This window comes from Lissotriton helveticus, chromosome 11 (genome assembly GCF_964261635.1).
Source record: "Lissotriton helveticus chromosome 11, aLisHel1.1, whole genome shotgun sequence".
Lineage (NCBI taxonomy): Eukaryota > Metazoa > Chordata > Amphibia > Caudata > Salamandridae > Lissotriton > Lissotriton helveticus.
Genome location: NC_136072.1, coordinates 310040238 through 310061405, shown reverse-complemented (window position 1 = coordinate 310061405; position 21168 = coordinate 310040238). Strand labels below are relative to the sequence as shown.

Genomic DNA, 21168 nt, shown 5'->3' with positions numbered 1-21168 from the left:
GAAAACACGAAGGGCTTGTTTTGACAGTGCATGCGGCAACCCGCCTGCACTTTTAAAGGGGTTTAGCGATCCCCCTGCAGGTGACCGCCTGCAAGGGGATGTCTGGTTCTTCCCTCCTGAGGGCTCCTCTCAAGGGAGGCACTCACAGTGCGCCACCAGGAAGGTGGCGCACTGAAGCGCCCACTGAGGGCTTGTTTGCCTGTCCGCCCACACCTGTAATATGGCATGGGCAAAGGAATTCCATCATTAACATAGGGAACACCCCTATGCAAATGAGGGAACGTCCCCTGATGGCAGCGCTGGTGCTTAAAAGTGCACTAGTGCTAACGGTATTACTGAAGAGGGACACACAAGCACCTACACCCCCTTCTGTGATACCAAAGTACCCTGGGGGGCGCAAACGCCTGTTGCACCCCCAGAGCACTTACCTTAATGCGGCCCCACGTCGGTCATCTTCATACTGCGGAGCCAAGCGTTTGTGGACAAGTATCTTATAGCCAGGCCCACTGGAATTGTGCAGCAGGGGAGGACCAAATTTTGGGGCAAGGCTGACTAAATTATGCAATAAGAAAAGGCAAATTATGTGCGTAATGTGGAACATTTTGTCATTGTAGTACTTTTTTATTTTGTCCTTTTTACACAGGTTAACGCTATCTGGGCAAATGCTTCACCTCATTAGCCTCAGTTTGACACCAAAATACAGCAACAAGCGATTGAAAGGGGACCAATCAAAATTTGCAAAGGGCCTATGGCACCTATTGCCGCATTTTTAGTACCTTTTTATTCATTTGAGACAGAAATCTAAAAAATTGCAGACAATGGTTAAAATCTGTTAACTACGCAGCAGATGATGGATTATGTGGCAATAAATAATTTTGCAGAAAAGGCAGTCATCGCAAAATCTCCGATTTCCCATGCCCCTGCTTATAGATTGAGGACCAGCTGCCCAGTATGTGGAAACATAATTGCCATTTAATTTCCCAGATTAAACCCTCCTTTCCGTCACATAAATCTTTGTTACATTTTGGTCATGAACATGTTCACTTTGTGAGTTCTGATGACGCAGGGTAGTTAACCAATCAGAACCCTACACAACTGCTTTCAAACTCCATAAAATCCAATTGGTGATAACTATAAACAAACCTGGCACCGGTTAGAACGCTTTTAATAATTAAAAAAAAAAATGCTCAGATTACTTACCAGTAATCTTCATTACTCTGATTCTTCCTCAATTCTCCTTCTTGCCAGCCTTGCTGCTGCCGCTCCGCCCATCCAAGCTGTGTTTCTGTTTTGCTTCTGCTTCAGGGTTGGCCCGGCCCAGGTTGCTTGGATCTACGAAATCAGGCCCTTTTGCAACACGGTCGCGCAACACTAGAACTATTCAACGCACAGTTTTTGGACAATCCAAGTCAGCAAGGACTCTACGTATCCCGCCTGGTGACATCTCGAGTGCATCGCACTGGGATACACAGTATTATCGTGCAAATTTGGACTGGAACAACAGGGAGTTTTGCCCCTGTGAAGTGCAGACTTAGATATACGCCTATGTGTGTATTCTGCAGAGGCAAACTTGGTTACCAGTGGAGCCAGTCCAGAAGACTCGTGGGTCAGGGTAGTTATCAGTCAGCTTCAAGGGCTCCTCTCCCCCGCTGCGTCCTATCCCCTTTGGGGGTTCGGATGTGCGGCGGGGTGAGAGGTGGGTTCTGGGTTTCAGCCAACCGACTGTCGACCTATCATTCAGAGCCCAAGAGGCTAAAAAAAGCCCAAGGTGCCCTGGTACCAGAGTTATAATCCTTTCTCCTGACCTAGTCATCTATTCTTCGGTCCACATCCCAATATCGTGGAAGACGACAACTACTCCTTCACCCCTGTGAATAGTAAGGGACTCTAAAATGTCTTCTAAGGAGCACTAACAGACTTTCTAATAAGTGGATGAGGCGGCAGCGGGTATTTTAAGTTGAAGGTGTGATTAAGACGGTGGTAAGTGTAATTTTTGCTTTCCCAGTCGATAAGATCACCTATTGTCTGATTGACCAGTAATGAATACCTCCTCTTGAACCTCGCCTCCGGTGCTTCGCTGCAAGAGAGCCCTTCTCAGTGTGCCAAAGGGACTCAGGGGGGTGTCTGTAAAAGGAGATAAACAGGAGGGAAGAAGGTGACAGCTGAATCCTATCCAAGTACTCTATCAAATGGGAAAGCACCACGCTCACTTCGTTACTTCAATAAAGAACTTTGCTCTCAAACATTTTAATACAAGAGAACTTATGTCACCGGAGGAGGGGATACAAGATACCCCATGAGCAGCCTAGAGCATCAGACTTATCAACAGATGTACTGTGCTCAGCAATGGATAGAGTGCAAATAGCCAAACTCACAGTATCTTCTTCGCAGAGTACAAGTGCGACCCCAAGCAGGGACCCAAGACAGTCTTCTTACCCGTTTAGACATTTCTTTATCATCCTCCTGATCCGAGGATCCTGAATTCTCACAGCTGAATCACAGAGAAAACCACCCAACTTATAAGGCCCTTTGGTTGGAGAACCAATCTCTAACTTTGGATCCCAGGGAAGGTCCATAACAATTCAGCCTACCACCTGGTCATCTCTGTTGGATGTAATGCGGCTTATGCAAACCACTTTACATGGCATCTTGAAAGCGTTAGTGTAGATAAGGTCAAATCAGGTGGACCAAACAACATTTTTGAAAGACATTCAACATGAACTTCAGCATTTTAAAAACAAGGCTGTAAATGTAGGCAAAACCATGATCACCCAGCCCCCCACTGCAGTTATGGCTTCAGAGCTTCAGGGGAGTCTTAGTGCTCTTTTACGAAACAGTGAGGGTCAATTAAATTCTGTAGGCTCCGTCTATATTTCCAAATGCCCTATGCTTATGAGGGAAAAGCATAATCTGTTAACTCCTATAAAATTCTCCTCAAGGTTTCCACTGTGCACGGAGGGCAAGTACTTGAAATGGATTTTTTGGGTCTCATGCCCCATGTTCAGGCAAAGAAGAAGGCCTTGAGTATGGAGGGAAACGCCTGTAATGGTGCCTGCCCCCAAGGTCAATACTCGAGGCCCCCTGGGGACAGATTTGTAGATGTTGCCTCATATAAAAAGCCATAATCAAAAGCAAAATCTGGTATTAAAGCTAGCCCCGATTCCATTCTTTCACCCTTAGATGTCCACCCCAGTTCAAACAATAAAGGCCTAACATTAGCTTGCATCAAGGTGTCTAAGCCCCAGATTCTCAACAAACTTCATAAAGAACCCCTTTCTGGCTCCGAATTTTCCCTCAGCTTTGAGTTTGTGTCTTCAGAGCTATTGCTGGAAATTACGCACCGGGGAAAAAAGCTAAGGACCTACGACCTTTGAACCACTCAAAAATCCTCTAAATATTTAATCAAATCCCCTCCCTCTCAGGGATATCTTCATTAAACTTAACTTCAGTTGGGTTTCAACATGGCGAACAAGATAGAGAAGTTTCCATAGTCTCTTATTTTGCCCTGTATTGCTCAGCTAGTGCTCAGGGCAGAGGAGGACTTAGCTAAGGTAGGACTACAAGCTTTCTGCCCTCCAAAAAAGATCTCACCTCCACCAGTTCCTCAGTTGGGCGCGATTACTCCTGCTGTCTTAAATATGCACCGCAGATTATCTGCCCCCCAATGGGAGCAGTTTATACCTTATAAACCGCCCGTAAGGCCTGGGTGTACATGGCAAAGTAGCCAGTCGCTCAAAAATCTAAGAGTGTTTATAGTAAATGATAGACTACTCACGCAGCCTGAGCAATTGGTATGGGGCCAGGGTAATAGGTTTTCTCTCTTACAGCATCTTACAGAGGATGGCGACTGGAATACCAGGCCCCAAGAGTGAGGGGTCCTCTCTACACCGGAGAATTTCGAGTTGGAATATCCATGAGTTTGAACGCTTTAGGAACAGTGGAGAACTGGAAGAAAGTTTGAAACCCTTTCATTTTGTGTTTCTTCAGTAGTCCTGGCTGAGAGAGGGCCAGACAGTAGAAGGTTTTATCGCATTGAATAGTAAAAGGTGGAGCAGAGGTAAGGGGAGAGCATCCGCATGTGTCCTAACCCTAGTATCCACTAAGGTGATTAAGAGATCCTTGGAGGTTATACATGTGCCAAGTGGCCTGCAGTTTTCTGTGGTTGAAATGGGCTTGAGCAATAACATTCATAGATACTTCCTTCTTATAACTGTCTATATACATAAAGAAGACCATTGGCAAATGAAAGGCTGAATGGAATAATTTGAACTCTCTGTCCAGCATCTGGTAGCAAAATATCTGGAAGCAGTCATAATAATGGCTGGAGATGTTAATGCTTGTTTTTTCCCTGTACAGTTGGACCTACAGCTGGAGGAAGTCTTGGAATTTTATAACATTCCTCCAGTGCAAATTCCTCCTAGTGTCATTAAAAAAAAAAAAAGAGGCCAAAGCGCTGAGCCAATGGCTTGTGAATCTTGGTTTGATTTATCTAAACAGGCGATATAAAAATGATACGCCAGCAGCAGCAACTTTCCGACAGGGCCTGTCTTCAGGCCCCATTGATTATGTATTACTGTCCTTTTGGCATTTCAATCTCTTTATGAAATTTGAAGTGGCAAAATATGAGGGTAGTGCTCACTTCGTAACTTCAGCAGTCCTTGGCCTGTGCGAGCCAGCCACCCCTGAGAGGGTATTGCCTCTAGGAATGTCCTATCCGTGGAGGCTTTCAACACGCTTTGATCCAATTTATCTCCAACATTTTCCAACACCTTCCAACTAGAGGAGAAGACTGATATCCTCCCTATCTGTGTTGATAATATTGTGTGGTACAATAAAAATGTACCTCACATTTAGGGCTGTATCACAGCAAACATAAGTGAGTAGGCATCCGCATCAAGGGAAGGGGGGAGGGTTGGTCTGATTCTGCCTGCCAAGAGCTAAAGCGATTGGTGAGACAGAGAGCCAGGAGTTCCAGGCGTCATCCAAGTACTTTAGCCTCCCAGGAGCTGACTAAGCTTAAATTACAATATAAATCTCTTGCGCAGACCAAAAAAGCTGCCTTCTACCATAGTAAGTGGGATGAGATGCAGGAAAGTATCCTCTTCAAGGATCAGCAAAAGTTTTGGGCAAAGGTCAATGAGCCTAGTGCTGTAAATAGGGGTACTCTTGCTTGCATGATCCCAGAAGATCAGTGGGCTACTTATTTGACAGATTTATATAGGGGACCTTTAGTCACAGATAGACCCTAGGGAATTCTCAGAAAACAACTCCCCCATACTTGGTTTTCAAAAAAAGAAGTAAGAGCAGTCATTGGGAGAATACAGCTCTCCCAAGCCGCTGGCTCTACTGCATTCCAGCAGTAATAATCAAGTCAAAGAGAGTTTGGTGGGCCACAGTTTATTAATCTTTGTTTAGTTGGATTGCTATGTCTGGCCTTTATCCTTCATCAAGGAAAGGGTCTTCAGTAAAACCTAGTTTAAAAAAAAAAAAAAAAAAAAAGGAGTGCTACAGACCCCATACATTATAGGCTTATTAGCTTTTTTGATATCTCACTAAAGATCTTTTCTAAAATTATTTTATCTAAAGTTGAAGACTGGGCTTTTGAAACCAAGAGAATCCATATAGAGCACAGGGGCTTTCGGGAGGGCCATTCCACCACAGATCACTGCTTTGCATTATGGGCCATTATTTGGAAGGCCCTGGAAGTAAATCAAGGGCTGTGCTGCTGCTTTGTCGACTTCAGGACATTCTTTGAATCTGTGGATAGAGACATCCTATGGGGGAAACTTGTTGCCTGGGAGCTCCCGTGAAACCTCCTTAGTGTACTCCAATCTTTGCATTCTTGTAACTTGGCTCAGGTGGAGTTAAACAACTCAGGTCCATTATCTCAAAGAATCTCCATCGAGAGTGGCCTTCGGCAAGGGTGCATTTTAGCATCCCTGCTCTATTTTTAGCTGACCTCCCCACCTTTATTTCACAATCCAAGTCTTTCTCCCCCAAAAGTCAGGAAACCGCTTATGGATTGTCTGCTTTATGCGGACGATCTGGTGTTACTAGATTGAACCCCAATTGGTCTGCAGAGAAAACTATATGCGCTAGCGACCTTTAGTAAGCAGAACCAGCTTCACTTTAACTTGGAAAAGACCAAGATTTTGGTTTTTGGGGGAAAAGTAAAGAAATGTATCTGTTACTTAGATACACGGGAGGTGGAGCACTTCGATCAGTATAAATATTTGGCCTTGACTTTTAGGAGGAAACTGAACTGGGGCATGCATTGGGACGGCATTAAGCAGAAGGCCCTATTGCAGGCCAGCTAGCTATTAAGATTCAATAGTAGATTTAGGGGGCTTTCCCATATTCCACTACCAATTGCCTAGAAAGGGTAGATACCTCTGTTGGGTTTGAACGGATGAGAGTTTTTTTCCCTTGATTCCGCGTATGAATGGGACAGATTAGAAGGGGCAGTACTTAGAAGGCTTTTATCACTCCCTCAAGGTACCATGGTTCAGGCTGTAAAGAGAGAGTTTAATCTAGTCTCCTGGAACTTGCGGGCCTTCACTCGGGCCCTAAGATATTTTAATACTCTTTAGTAGGGTGATGAGATGTCTAAAGTCTCCGAATTGTGTTGGGATGAGATTCAAGGTAGTGAAAGAAGGTAGGCAAAGGAGGTCAAAATTAGTTTAAACTGTTTTTAAGAACCTCCATTCAGATAGTGGTACAATTACATTTTGGTCCCCCTTTCCCGGGCAAACAAGCCTTGAAAGAGTTGTAAGTTTTGGTGACTGAAACAAATGACCTATCCTACCTGAGCAAGGAACCATTATTGAGCAAGGCTTGCTCAAAGGTGAAGGGGTAGCACAGTCAGGTTTTTTGTTTAAATTCGGAGATCCGAAGTTTTTTAAGAAAATCAAACTAAAAGTATTACAGGGGTTGGCAAAAATGTGGGCTAAGGTCAGAATCTCAACAAAGCTTGGATACCTTTCTAGTAGGGCCCCGTTGTGGGGATCTCCTGGGAATCCTGGATGGCTGGAAGATAGTCTAGCTGCTCTTTTGCGGGATGGAGGTATGGGGAGATATATGTGTGGAAGGAAGCCTGTTACCATGGGAAGTCTTAAAAGGGAGGATAGGATCAAACTTTTCCAAATTCAAATATATCCAGATTGCTAGTTGGGCACACTCCTACACATTACAAGCTTCTTCCCGAAGTAAAACTCCAGTCGGGAGTGGCAACCAGCTTGAGACTCTACTTTTGGATAAACCATCTGGCAAAAAGGAGATATCTTTATGGTATAATTTGATACAAGAGGAGTCTGACGGGGAATTCCAGCTTCCTGACTTGCTCTGGGGCTCTTCCCTTGCATGTTGTAACTTACAGGACCGGTGGTCTGCATCCTTCAGGGTCCTGTGGGATATTGTGAAGCCCGCATGGTTGCGTAGGAATCCCCTTTATACTCTCCACAGAGCATACTATTCACCACAAAGGTTGACAAAATTCGTCCAGGGCTTCCCCGTAGCATGTGCCAGGTGTGGTTTAATAGCGGCCACGGATGCCCATATGTTTTTTGAATGCCCCTCTGTCTCAGCCTTTTGGGTCTCTATCAGCAATCTACTTACGTCATCTCTTGGTTTTCAAGTTTTGATTGATCTCCCTCTTGCAATTTTTGGGGTAACAGATGGAGCTCGGAGCCCGGCAAAGAATCGTCTTTCATTCCATCTTATTGGCTAGAAGAGAGATCTGCAAAAGGTGGAAGGACCATCATCCACCTACACTTTTAGACTGGCGAGTCGCTCTCCTGCAAGTGTCCAAGCTTGACCTGGCAAGATCTGGGAACCGTAATAAAAGATCGTTTTGGCATTTGCTTAAATGGAATTGATTGACCGGGGGTTGTTTTTTTTTTTTTTTCCCCTGGTCCAATGATTAAGCTGCTATGGTTTACTTCCTTTGTCTTTTGCCTTTACTTTGGATAGAATCCTGGGTATGATGGCAGCATTGCCCACGCTTATTTGGTTTCGATGTGCAGGTCTTGGAATATGCCTCCTTTTGCTGAAGGGTGACGGATCAGTAACATCATATAACCCCTGCCAGTTATATACTGAGACAGTGAAAAGGTTTTGTTAGACCTGTTTTACATGAAACCATGGTGGGAAATGGGGACCAAAAAAAAAAGAAACCATTATGAGTTTCTCAATCACTACTGTAGGCCAGAACACTGTTTTCCCTACCTGTTGCAGTTACCAGATCCTGGGCTGCAAAATTATATATTAAGGGCCAGGGTGGGATGTAATCCAATCCACTCATCCCGCCCATAATGGGCCAGGGTTTAGGATAACTGTGGTCTGTGCCCCTGCCCCCTGAATGTAAAATGCTCCTTACTGCATATACTCATGGACTGTGTCTCTATCTCACAAATTGTATTAAGTGTTTGAGACCTTTGTTTTTTAAATATGATAGTGTCCATAGAAGGACAGCTGTGGAGCTGTTAACAGAAATTTGCTATTATGATGTTGAAGTTGGAATTGCCAGTTTTTACAGTTTGTCAAACAGAGTTTTAATGTCTAATTGTATTGGGAAGGGGGTTGTCAAGATGGGGTTCAATTATGGATTTTAATTGATAAATGCGTTTTTTTTTTAGAATGTTTTATGGACAATTGTCTAAATACCTACCCCCTGATTCTTCCTTACTCATCCCATTACTTACTATTTGAGTACACATACCCATTTACAGAATCCTTTTCACCACTGACAAACTGTTTTTTCTTTCTATTAACTTCTGAGGAGAACCTCCCATAAATCCCTTCCTTCCTCGGACTCCTTCCGGTTTCTTATTTCTGCCCGGCTACCACACTTTTTCCCTAAGGTATCATTGTTGGTAAGCTGTGGGTACAGATACCTTGACCAGTTATTGGCCAGCCGGCCTCCTCAATGAATTCCCCCATCCATTTAATTCAGAGGGTTCTGGTATTAAGGGCCAAGTTAGGAAAGCTGCCTACAATTGGCTGGATGTGCGACTGTGTTTATGGAACAAAGTTTGAAATCAGGAAGTGTTAGCTGTTGGGAGTCCTTTTCTAGTAATTACTGATTAATCAGACAAAAAGAAAACAAAGGATGAGACAAATAAAACTCAGTATGAGAAAAAGAAAGAAAAGGAGGAGAAAGAGCGACTGAGGGAGACAATGAGATTCTGGATAGAATGTGGACTGAAGTGAGACCACCTCTGTATAATGAGGCTCATGTAGAAGTGATGTGCAAGAAATATGAGCAGGGGAACTGAGTGTGAGGAGAGATGAGACTGTCTTTTTTGTGTTCACAGAGTGAGAGGACAGTGGAGATTGATACTTTCAAACTCAAAGGGGATCTGGAAATTATGGTGGAAAAATTACAAAATATAATAAACATGAGTTGGGATATTTGGGTGCAGAAGGAGGAAGGCTTGTTCATCGTGCATTTGCGAAACTTTAAGAATTGACTAAGGAATCAAAAGTGGTTTGAACACAAGATAATTTGTTAGCCAAATAAATTAGGGCTGATTGAGAACGAATTAATGAAACAGAAGCATAACTAACACATTACAAGAAAATCTCAAAGGGTTATTAGACAAGATTAGAGTATGGGAATATGTGACAAGGTATCAAGAAGATTGGATGGAACTCCTGAAAAGCCTGATGGGCGGAAAAGAGTAAGGCAAGAAAAATGTAGGTACAGGTGATTTTTAAAGTGAAGTAACTGTTCAAAGAGGGTTTCATTTAGTCAGGAAGTGGGAGAGGGGTAGGTTTCACTGACAGAAGTACAAGGAGGGGCACATGTGCCTTGGTCCAGAAGTGGTCTTCATACAGTTACAAATAACCTCCCCAAGCTAAGAGAGGACCCTGAGAAGCGGTATACAGAGGTGGAAAGGATTGCTACTATTTCAAAGGCGCTTTGGACAGATTTTAATGCTTTATTTTTAATTGTTGGGACATGATATTTGTGGATCAAGTGTAAAATTATAATACAGTGGGCCAGAAAAAGAACCTCCAATGGAGACTCCCACTAATAAGCCTTCTCCAATTGTTATGGAGAAGTATAATCGGATTATCAAGCATTTGAAAACAAAGGTTAACCAGAAACAAGTTAATTGGTCAAAAATCATGAGAGCGATGCAAAATCGAGATGAGTCAGACTCAGTTCATTCATTTTATGACAGATTGGTGCAGATTTACAGACAGTATAGTGTAGTTGGTGACCCTGCGAAAGAAGCTGTTTCGAGATGGGTTACTGCATATGTGTTGGGTTTTTTTCCCCTTAGATTTGAACTTCTATTCAGCGAGGTGTGATGTGTTGGCAAGTAAAATCGTTAGCTGAAATATTGGCCTACGCAATGCAATGTAGTGACTGCTGAGATGCTAAAAAAAAAAGAAAAAAAAACAGATGAGAAATTGAGGATAGCTCAAACTTCTTTAAAAAATGTGCCTGCCCCTTTTTTTAATTTTTATTTTTAAGTATCTGGTTTTGATTCTGGTGTTTGTGTTGGTATGAAAAGAAATTGTGTGCAATTTGTGCCTGGTGAGAATGGTGGCCCTCGGAGCATAGGCAAGGACTTTACTAATATGCCTGACCAAACTGGTACTAATGTACAGATTAAAAATGGCCCTTCCCCCATCTGTGGTAAAGACGAACACTGGAAACGGGAGTGTAGATTGTTCAATTCAAACACTTTTCAAAACAAGTTACAAATGATTACCCAAATGCAGCAGCATATAAACAAGATGGCACCAAATGGGATAACACAGGCAATAGTCTCAGCCCTACCAGCCTCTGTTCAAAACATGAACTGTACACCAGGCGGGGTTGGTGGCACAAGATGAAAACTACGACTATAAAAAAAATTCACAGGAGGCAAGAGTTAAAATGCTCCCAGTCTTCACCACAAAATACCTACCTCGAGATTTTAAACATGCTGTGAACAAGGTGGTTTGGGATTTTATAGGAAAAAAACTGGGTTGATTAAAAATGTAGAGCCAGTGAAGATCACTGCAAAACCGAATGCAGTGCATCCCTGCCCTCAGGACAAGCTTACTCGTAAAACGGAGGAGGGAATTTGGCCTGCTATTGATAAAATAATTGAACAGGGCATTCTAAAGGAAGTTCTAGGGAGCCCATGTACCTCACCGATCATGGGAACAATAAAACCAAGAGGAAACTTGTGTACAGTACCAGACCGCTGCAAAAACATTGAGATCCCATAGTTCTAAATATTGCAGTAACATTGTCATATTTCCGCTAAAGCTGTGTGGTTTGCTGTAATAGATTAGTGTCAAGCATTTTCTTCTATTCCTCTTCATGAAGATAATCAGTATCTTTTTGCGTTCAGATTCCAAAGTAGAATTCTTCTCTACTGTAGAATCACACCAGGGTATACAGAAAATCCATCAACCTATTTCTAACTTTTGAAGAAAGATGTAGCAAGTGTAAATTTGCCTTGCGACTTTGTTTGTACAGTATCTAGACAATCTAATGATCAAAGCCACAAGGAAAGAAAACTGTAAGAACGGCTTAACACAATTACATTGTTGAATCGTTTGGCTGAAAATGGACTTAACGTTTCTCCTGTGAAACTGCAGCACTGTATAAAAAAAAGTCATTTATTTGGGACACCATACTGAAAAGGGAGAAGTAAAGATGTTTTTGGCAATTGTTGGCTACTGTTGTTAATGAATTCCAAACTTTTCCCTGATTGCAAAGCCTTTACAAAGGCTGACTCACAGTGATGTGAAGGACCTGGTGCCTGGGGACGATACATGCAAGCAAGCCTTCCTAGAGTTAAGACACAGTATGTGTAGCAGTCCTGCTCCAGAAATGCCAAAATACGAGAAAGATTTTGATTTATTTTGCTTTGAAAGAGAAAGGTGCACACTTTCTCAACACCACTGAGAAGGGACACAGCCAATTACATACTTTTCTTGTACACACACTCAACATCCCACAGTCGTTTAACTAAGTATAAGCACGTTATTCTGCTTGCAGAGAACATTTTAATCAATCGTCGTAATACCTTGAATCCTGCCACATCTACCTTTGCACAGGATTGAGCTTAATGATTAAACAGATAAAAATGCCCATGATTGTATTGATGTGACATAATTATGCTTCAAACCACGACCAAACACTGAATATGTACCACTCTAATTGGCTGATTTTATTTGTGGATGGTTTTTGTCTAAGAGACCGTCCTTGAATCCTTGAGCAGTATAAGCAGTATTTTCAATAACATACAAAACATATAAGTATCATACATGTCTAATATATGTTCAGCAAAACTGGCATAATGGATTGAAATTAAAGGAGCACGCACTGTGGCCAATGGATTGAATTATATAAATCTATATCGTTAGTCAATATGGTTTTGGAGTGGTCTAGGATTTTGGCCAGCTGTGGTCACAAAGGGGTTCCATCGTGCGGTACACCAATTTTAAAAATGGTCCACAAATCCTACATTTACTAGAGGCCCTACAGTGCCAGAAAAAGTCTGCAGTAAAGTGTGCCGCACATTTAGTGTTTTAACCATCTTTATTGAGTTTTATTAATACATGTACAAAAGCCCATAAAGGTCTGAATGAGGCACTACATAGAACTCCTAGAAGCGTAAATGAGGTTCACTCTTGCAGAGCACAATACACACAAGCAGTGAAGAGAAGGAAAATGCATATAAGGGAGACCGCTTGGGAAACATTACAGCAGGAAAGTGACAGTAATAACGAAAGAACCTTTTGTAAAATAGTTAATTCAGCCCCATTCAAAAAACATAGCACCAGTTGCATTACATGAGGACACAATAATATTTGTTAGGCACGGGGAGATTAACCCCTTCGATGCTGATGACGGAGCGGTTCAGTCATCAGCATCGGTTGGGCTGTGCTGATGACGGAACCGCTCTGTCATCAGTACAGCCCTGGGGGAGCGCTGGCGCTCCCCCCCCCCTGGGGCATCGATCTTGGCGCTTTTACCTGGGGTGGCAGCGGAAGACTTTCCGCTGCCACCTCCTGGCCCCCCCACGCTTCCTGGTGACGTCAGCGCGCGCCGACGTCATCAGGAAGCGCTGGACGCGCTGGAATCCATTTCATTCCAGCGCGTCCAGCACAAAGATGGGTGTTCGGAGCTCCGGTGGGGCCGTTTTTCGGTGCCTTCAGGCATCGGGGGGGGGAGCGACTCTGTGTTTCCTCTCCACTGATGTCCCAATGCACGGCATTCCTGGTGCACGATCGCGCACAGCGTCGCGATCGTGCACCAGGAATGCCCCACTAGACACCAGGGATTGTTTTTGGGTGAAATAAAACTGTGCAGGAAGCGACCCCTTGGGCAAGGGTCGCTTCCTTTTTGGCCCCAAATATTTTACAGACTTTTCTGCCCCCCCTGGGGCAGATCGGCCGTTTTTTTGGCCGATCTGCACCCAGGGGGGGGGCACAAAAGCCTACTAGACACCAGGGATTGTTTTTAATTGTAAAGGAAGCGACCCCTTGGTGAAGGGTCGCTTCCTAGTGCCCCATATTTTTTTTTAGACTTTTCTGCCCCCCTGGGGGCAGATAGGCCGTTTTTTCGTCCGCATCTGGACCCGGGGTGGGGGGGGCAGAAAAGCCCACTAGACACCAGGGATTGAATTATAGGGTCGCTTCCTTAGGGGATAAATTATTTATCAGACTTTTCTGCCCCCCCTGGGGCAGATCAGCCGTTTTTTTGGCCGATCTGCACCCAGGGGGGGGGGGGGGGGGCAGAAAAGCCCACTAGACACCAGGGATTTGTTTATAATTATAAAGGAAGTGACCCCTTGGGGAAGGGTCGCTTCCTAGTGGCCCTTAATATTTTTTAGACTTGTCTGCCCCCCCTGGGGGCAGATCAGCCGTTTTTTGGGCCGCGTCTGGTCCCAGGGGGGGCAGAAAAGCCCACTAGACACCAGTGATTTTATTATATTTATAAAGGAAGCGACCCCTTGGGCAAGGGTCGCTTCCAGGGGGCATTATAAATATTGTAGACTGTTCTTACCGTTTCTGGACCCAGGGGGGATAGAAAAGCCCACTAGACTCCAGGTTTTTTTTTTTTTATAGTGAGCGACCCCTTGGCAAAGGGTTGCTTCCTTGGGCCCACTTGTTTTCAAAAGTATGTTCTGCCGTGTCTTTATTTGCCCTCTCTGCCCTCCGTAGGGTTGCTTCCAGGGGGCCCACGTTTATAATGATTTATATTCTGCCCCCCTTGGGGACAGACACCCCATTTGTGACATACCCTGTGACATAGCCTGTTGTAATGTGTGTTGTTTTTGCTTCTTCTAATGTGTAGTGTTTTTTTTCTCTTTAGATTGTTGCAGTGTGCGGTTCCGTTACTGGTGGTTCTGTTCTGCTGTTTCTGTAGTTGCATGTGTTTGGTAAGAGACCTGTTTTTTGTTCAATTGTAATGTAATTGTTTATGTTTGGTTTCTATTTTTTGTGATTGTAAAACATGTTTTGCATTTGTTTTCGATGTGTCCTTCTGTAGATGTAAGTTTTTTTTTCTTCTTTCTAGTGGGATATCGTTGCCTATTTGCTGTGCCTTTGCAGAGTAGGTGCTGGTGAGTGTAGTTGTCTCTTGTAAGTGAATTGTATATTTTTTCTAAATATATATATTTGTGATAAAGGCTTACATTTTTTATCTTACTTTGCACAGTGTTGGGGTTGTTGAGTTGTTTGTGCAGACTCCTTTATTTGTAAGGATAATGGCTAGCCACCGGATTACTGCTCAGCAAGTTGTTGGAATGCTTTTTGATTCTTCCTCTGACCATGGTCCAGAGACTGACTCTGATTCTGAGCCAGAGGTGGGAGGTGAAGATTCAGGTAGTGAGTTTTCTCTACACATGGCTTCATCTGATGATGAAGACACTCTGAGTGCTGATGAAGCTACTTTTGGTGTGGATGATGTGCCTGTGGTTGCGGAGGACATTGCTGTGCCAATAGTGCGGCAAGAGACATCTGGGCTGCAGCCTGGGGCTGCTAGACTTCCAGTTGGTGTAGTGAGACAAGAGGCAGCTGGGCGGCAGCCTGCGGCTGCAAGACTTGACGATGAAAGTTCTGACCTCTGGGTTGCACCAGGCATGGTGCAGCCGGCATTGCCTGAATTTACTGGTGTTCCAGGGTGTAGGGTGAACACTGAAAACTTTTTGCCTATTGATTTTTTCAAGTTGTTTATGGATGATGTGTTTTTGGCAGAGATTGTAGAGCAGACTAATTTGTATGCTGAATTTTTTTTGAGGGTGAACAGTGCCAGCCTTAAGCCCCACGCTAGAGCTATCCGGTGGACTCCCACAAATTTGGAGGAGATGAAAAAGTTTTTGGGTTTAACTTTTTTGATGGGCTTGCTTAGGAAACCATCAATGGCTTCATATTGGTCTACTAGTCCCTTGATGGCAACAGCTATATTTCCGGCAGTCATGAGTCGTGATAGGTATTTGCTTCTGCTTCGGATGATGCATTTTGTTGACAATAGTCTTGCTTTGCCACGAGATCACCCTGATTGTGACCGTCTTTTCAAGATTGGGCCTGTCATTGATCATTTTGTTGATCGATTTTCTGAGATCTTTTATCCTGGGAAAGAAATTGCAGTGGATGAGTCTTTGCTGTTGTTCAAGGGCCGCTTGGTATTTCGGCAATACATTCCTAGGAAGAGGGCACGCTATGGAATCAAACTGTATATGCTGTGTGACAGTGAGAATGGATATGTCTTTAATTTCAGGGTGTACACTGGTAAGGAATCCAGGATTAACCCCCCTGGTTGTCCGTCGACTTTTGGAGTGGCTGAGAAAATTGTGTGGGAATTCGGTCGTGGATTTTTAACAAAGGCCATCATTTGTATGTCGATAACTTCTACACTGGTGTGCGGTTGTTCAGGGAATTGGCCAAAGTGGACACTGTTGCTTGTGGCACAATCCGCTCAAACCGTAAAGGTTTCCCAAAAGAACTTGTTTGTCGAAAGCTTGCTCGGGGACAGTGCAGTGCATTGCTTTGTGAGGAGCTTCTAGCTGTGAAGTTTTCAGACAGGAGAGATGTCTACATGTTGACTACAATACATGATGAAAGCACTGAACCGGTGCCTGTTTGGGGTCAGGTTGCAGAAGTGCGCAAACCTGTGTGCATAATGCACTACAATAAGTACATGGGTGGTGTTGACAGAGTAGATCAGAGGTTGGAACCGTATGCTGCTCTTCGTAAGGCTTACATTTGGTACAAGAAGTTGGTTATCCATCTTTTCCACTTGGCAACCTTTAACGCTTTTGTTGTGTTCCAGAAATCTTGTCCCCAGTCAAAGATGACTTTTGTAAAGTTTCAGGAGTCTGTAATAGGCAGCCTTGTTTTAGTGGAACAGGCAAGTGTTCCTAGAGTTGGAGTGGTGGAGGATGTTGCCAGATTGAAAGATCGCCACTTTCCTGATACAATTCCTCCTACAATCTCAAAAGACTTTCCCAGTCGGAGATGTAGAGTCTGTTGGCGAAGAGGTTTGCGGAAGGAGGTTCGTATGTACTGCCCCGACTGCCCTTCAAACCCCGGGCTGTGTGTACCTGCTTGTTTTAGATTGTAGCACACAAAATAATTTTTGGGAGTATCAATGAGTGGTAAAGTGAACTGGTTGGTCTTATTGTTCAGTTTCAAAGTTTGCATTTGTGTAGTCTTTTTCGATTTAGTTGTTGAGTTAGTAGATTTGTATCAATTTGCAATTTGTTTTTGTTTTTCTTTTATTTAAAAAAAAAAACTAAAGTATGATGTTGGTTTGCGTGTAGTGTCCATTGTCTGACGGTGTGTATGGTTTGGCACTTGGCTGCCGGTGTCTGTGGACTGGTGCTGGTCTGGCGGTCTCTGTGGACTGGTGCTTGGCTGGCGGTGTGCGTGGTCTGGTGTTTGGATGGCGGTGTGCGTGCTCTTGCGCTTGCCTGGTGTTGTGTTTGGATTTGTCCTTGGCTGGTGGTGTGCGTGGAGTGGTGCTTGGCTGGTGGTGTGCGTGGAGTGATACTTGGCCGTCTGTGCACGGAGTGGTGCTTGGCTGGCGGTGTGTGTGGAGTTGCGCTTGGCTGGTGGGGTGTGTTGAGTGGCGCTTGGCTGGTGGTGTGTGTGGAGTGGCGCTTGGCTGGTGGTGTGCGTGGAGTGGCGCTTGGCTGGTGGTGTGCGTGGAGTGGTACTTGGCTGTCTGTGCACGGAGTGGCGCTTGGCTTGCGGTGTGCGTGGAGTGGTGCTTGGCTGGTGGTGTGTGTGGAGTGGTACTTGGCTGTCAGTGTGCGCTGAATGGTGTTTGGCTGGCGGTGTGCATGGTCTGGTGCTTGGATGGCGGTGTGCGTGGAGTGGCGCTTAGCTGGCGGTGTGTGTGGAGTGGCGCTTGGCTGGATGGTGTGTGTGGAGTGGTACTTGGCTGTCTGTGCACGGAGTGGTGCTTGGCTGGCGGTGTGGGTGGAGTGGCGCTTGGCTTGCAGTGTGCGTGGAGTGGTGCTTGGCTGGTGGTGTGTGTGGAGTGGTACTTGGCTGTCGGTGTGCGCTGAGTGGTGTTTGGCTGGCGGTGTGCATGGTCTGGTGCTTGGATGGTGGTGTGGGTGGACTGGCACTCGGCTGGCGGTGTGTGAGTAGTTACTTTCTGTTGTTCACTACACACACTGCTAGTTGAGTGACACTCCACGCAGTCCATAATTTTGTGTTGTTGCAATGTCAGAAATGTGGCGTGTGAAAGTGATGGGCCCTTGAATGGCGCTGTCTGCTGGTGTGAGTGTTGAAATGTGATGGGTCCGCGGCTGGCGGTGTGAATGTTTTGTATGTGTCACACGTACGAAAGGTGTATGAATGGCCTGTAAAGAGGTTGGTGCCTTGACGTGGCTTTACAGCTCACGAGCTGTGAGTCAGTTGTTCAGTTTATCATACTCTCAATTATACGCAGTGTATTTCATTTTTGTGAAATTACTTGTGAATACAATTGTATGTACTGAATCATCACTCACCCTCGTGCCAAATCCAACCAGTATGTGTGTGTGCTTGCGGAATAGATGGCTGTGCAGTAATATTTGTCTTTTATCTCTTTCTGAAGTAAAGTGTACCTTGTCCCTTATTGTGATTGTTGTAATGTGTTGCTGTTCCTTCCGGATGGTGTCAATGGTCTGGTTTGTATCAGGTATGAAAGGTGCGTGAATGGCCTGTAAAACGGTTGGTGCCTTGTCGTGGCTTTACAGCTCACGAGTTGCGAGTCACTGGTTCGGTTTCTATGCATTTATTTATTGACAGAGCATTTCATTTTTGGAAATATCTTGTTAATAAAATTTTATGTACTAAACCATCACTCGCCCTCGTGCCAAATCCAACCTGTATGTGTGTGTCTTTGAGGAATAGATAGCCGTGCTTGAATGTTTGACTTTTGAGTAACTCTGTTAAGGTGTACATTATAGCTATAAATAAATTACTAAATTTAGATATTATTGTTAAACCATGGAAGTATATGGTCATGTCTTTCTGGTGAATTCTATTGTTGATTTTTATCCACAATCTCCTGCAAACTTGAAATTGTCTGTCACAATTTCCATGTAATATTGTCCCTTGAATCGCACGCTCTCAAATTGAAAACTTAATTCTCTACCGTACGATTTGGACCTTTTCCTGTTGCAGCCACTATGACATTGTCACCATTGTCAAATCCACCAGCTTTTGCAAGAGGGGTTACCTGGGTTTTTGGCCCCGTGCTAGACGGCCATCTAGGGAAACCTACCAAACCCACACACCCGGGGGCTTCCAAGGAGGTATGGCTTGCGTGGATCCTCCAACGTTCCTTTACCCAGAATCCCTTGCAAACCTCAATTCTAGCTGAAAAAATCAGGTTTTTAGCACTTTTTGTGTGTGGGAAAGCGTGGCATCACTGGGCTCACACAAATTACCTCCCACTCAGCGTTCCCGAAGGTCTCCCGATAAAAATGGTACCTCACTTGCGTGGGTAGGCATAGTGGCTGCAACAGGAAAAGGCCCAAGTCGTACGGTGGAGACTTAAAAATTACCTTTAGCAAAACTATCTTATTTTTTGAGGGGGTCACCTGAGCTTTTGGCCCGGGGCTTGGCGGGCATCTTTGGAAACCACCAAACCCAAACAGTTCTGAAAACTAGACACCCGGGGGAGTCCAGGGAGGTATGGCATGCGTGGGTCCCCCAATGTTTTCCTACTCAGAAATCCCTGCAAACCTTAAATTTAGGTTATAAAAACCACTTTTCCATACATTTTTGGGTGGGATCTCCCTGCCGGCACAAATGTCCTACCACCCAGCGTTCCCCTTGATCTCCCGAGTAAAATGATACCTCACTTGTGTGGGTGGGCCAAAGCCCTGTGACTAAGGTTGGGGTGCTTAATTTGTCAAACCTATATACTAGATTTTTTTTTAATTCATTTTTAGCCTGTTCTGCTTTGGGGCACCCACACAAGTGAGGTATCATTTTACTCTGGAGAACAAGGGGAACGCTGGGTGGTAGGACATTTTTGCCGGCACGGAGATCCCACGCAAAAAAGTTTGGAAAAGTGTTTTTTTTACCTAATTTTAAGGTTTACAAGAAATTCTGGGTAGGAATACATTGGGGGACCCACGCATGCCATACCTCCCTGGACTCTTCTGGGTGTCTAGTTTTCAGAACTGTTTGGGTTTGGTAGGTTTCCCTAGATGGCCGTCTAGCACGGGGCCAAAAACCCAGGTAACCCCTCTTGCAAAAGCTGGTCGAAAACCACCAGCTTTTGCAAGAGGGGTTACCTGGGTTTTTGGCCCCGTGCTAGACGGCCATCTAGGGAAACCTACCAAACCCACACATTTCTGAAAAGTAGACACCCGGGGGCTTCCAAGGAGGTATGGCTTGCGTGGATCCTCCAACGTTCCTTTACCCAGAATCCCTTGCAAACTTCAATTTTAGCTGAAAAAAATCAGTTTTTTCACACTTTTTTTGTGTGGGAAAGCGTGGCATCACTGGGCTCACAAATTTCCTCCCACCCAGCGTTCCCCCAGGTCTCCCGATAAAAATGGTACCTCACTTGCGTGGTTAGGCATAGTGGCTGCAACAAGAAAAGGTCCAAGTCGTACCCTATAGCAAAACTACCTTGATTTTGGGGGGGGGGGGGGGGGGGGGGGGGAGCTCGGCAGCCATCTTTGGAACTACCAAACCCAAACAGTTCTGAAAACTAGACACCCGGGGAGTCCAGGGAGGTATGGCATGCGTGGGTCCCCCAATGTATTCCTACCCAGAATTCCTTGCAAACCTTAAAATTAGGTAAAAAAAACACTTTTCCAAACTTTTTTGCGTGGGATCTTTGTGCCGGCAAAAAAAGTCCTACCACCCAGCGTTCCCCTTGTTCTCCAGAGTAAAATGATACCTCACTTGTGTGGGTGCCCCAAAGCAGAACAGGCTAAAAATGAATTTAAAAAAAATTTAGTATATTAGTTTGACAAATTAAGCACCCCAACCTTAGTCACAGGGCTTTGGCCCACCCACACAAGTGAGGTAGCATTTTACTCGGGAGATCAAGGGGAACGCTGGGTGGTAGGACATTTGTGCCGGCAGGGAGATCCCACCCAAAAATGTAGGAAAAAGTGGTTTTTTTAACCTAAATTTAAGGTTTGAAGGGATTTCTGTTTAGGAAAACATTGGGGGACCCACGCATGCCATACCTCCCTGGACTCCACCAGGTGTCTAGTTTTCAGAACTGTTTGGGTTTGGCAGTTTCAAAAGATGGCCACTGAGCCCCGAGCCACAAACTCAGGTGACCCCCCAAAAAATCAAGGTAGTTTTGCTATAGGGTATTGTAAATTCACCACCGTACGATTTGAACCTTTTCCTGTTGCAGCCACTATGCCTACCCACGCAAGTGAGGTACCATTTTTTTCGGGAGACCTGGGGGAACGCTGGGTGGGTGGAAATTTGTTGATCCACGCAGATTCCAGAACTTTCCACCAAAGAAATGTGAGAAACATGTGTTTTTTTGTCAAATTCTTAGCTTTGCAAGGGATTCTGGGTAACAAAACCTGGTGGTAGGCAGTCGAGTCACCCCATCCTGAATTCCCATGGGTGTCTAGTTTTCAAAAATGTATAGGTTTACTAGGTTTCCCTGGGTGCTGGCAGAGCTAGGGCTCAAAAACAAAAGGTAGTCTCTTTGTCCAAAAATGGCAGGATTTC

The 21168-nt window shown here is 44.6% G+C and overlaps 1 protein-coding gene across 3 annotated transcripts in view; it reads right to left on the bottom strand.

The window, feature by feature from the left end:
- The window catches only part of POLR2D (RNA polymerase II subunit D), a 616144-nt gene that overhangs the window by 359712 nt on the left and 235264 nt on the right, over nt 1–21168 (bottom strand). The window lies entirely within an intron of this gene.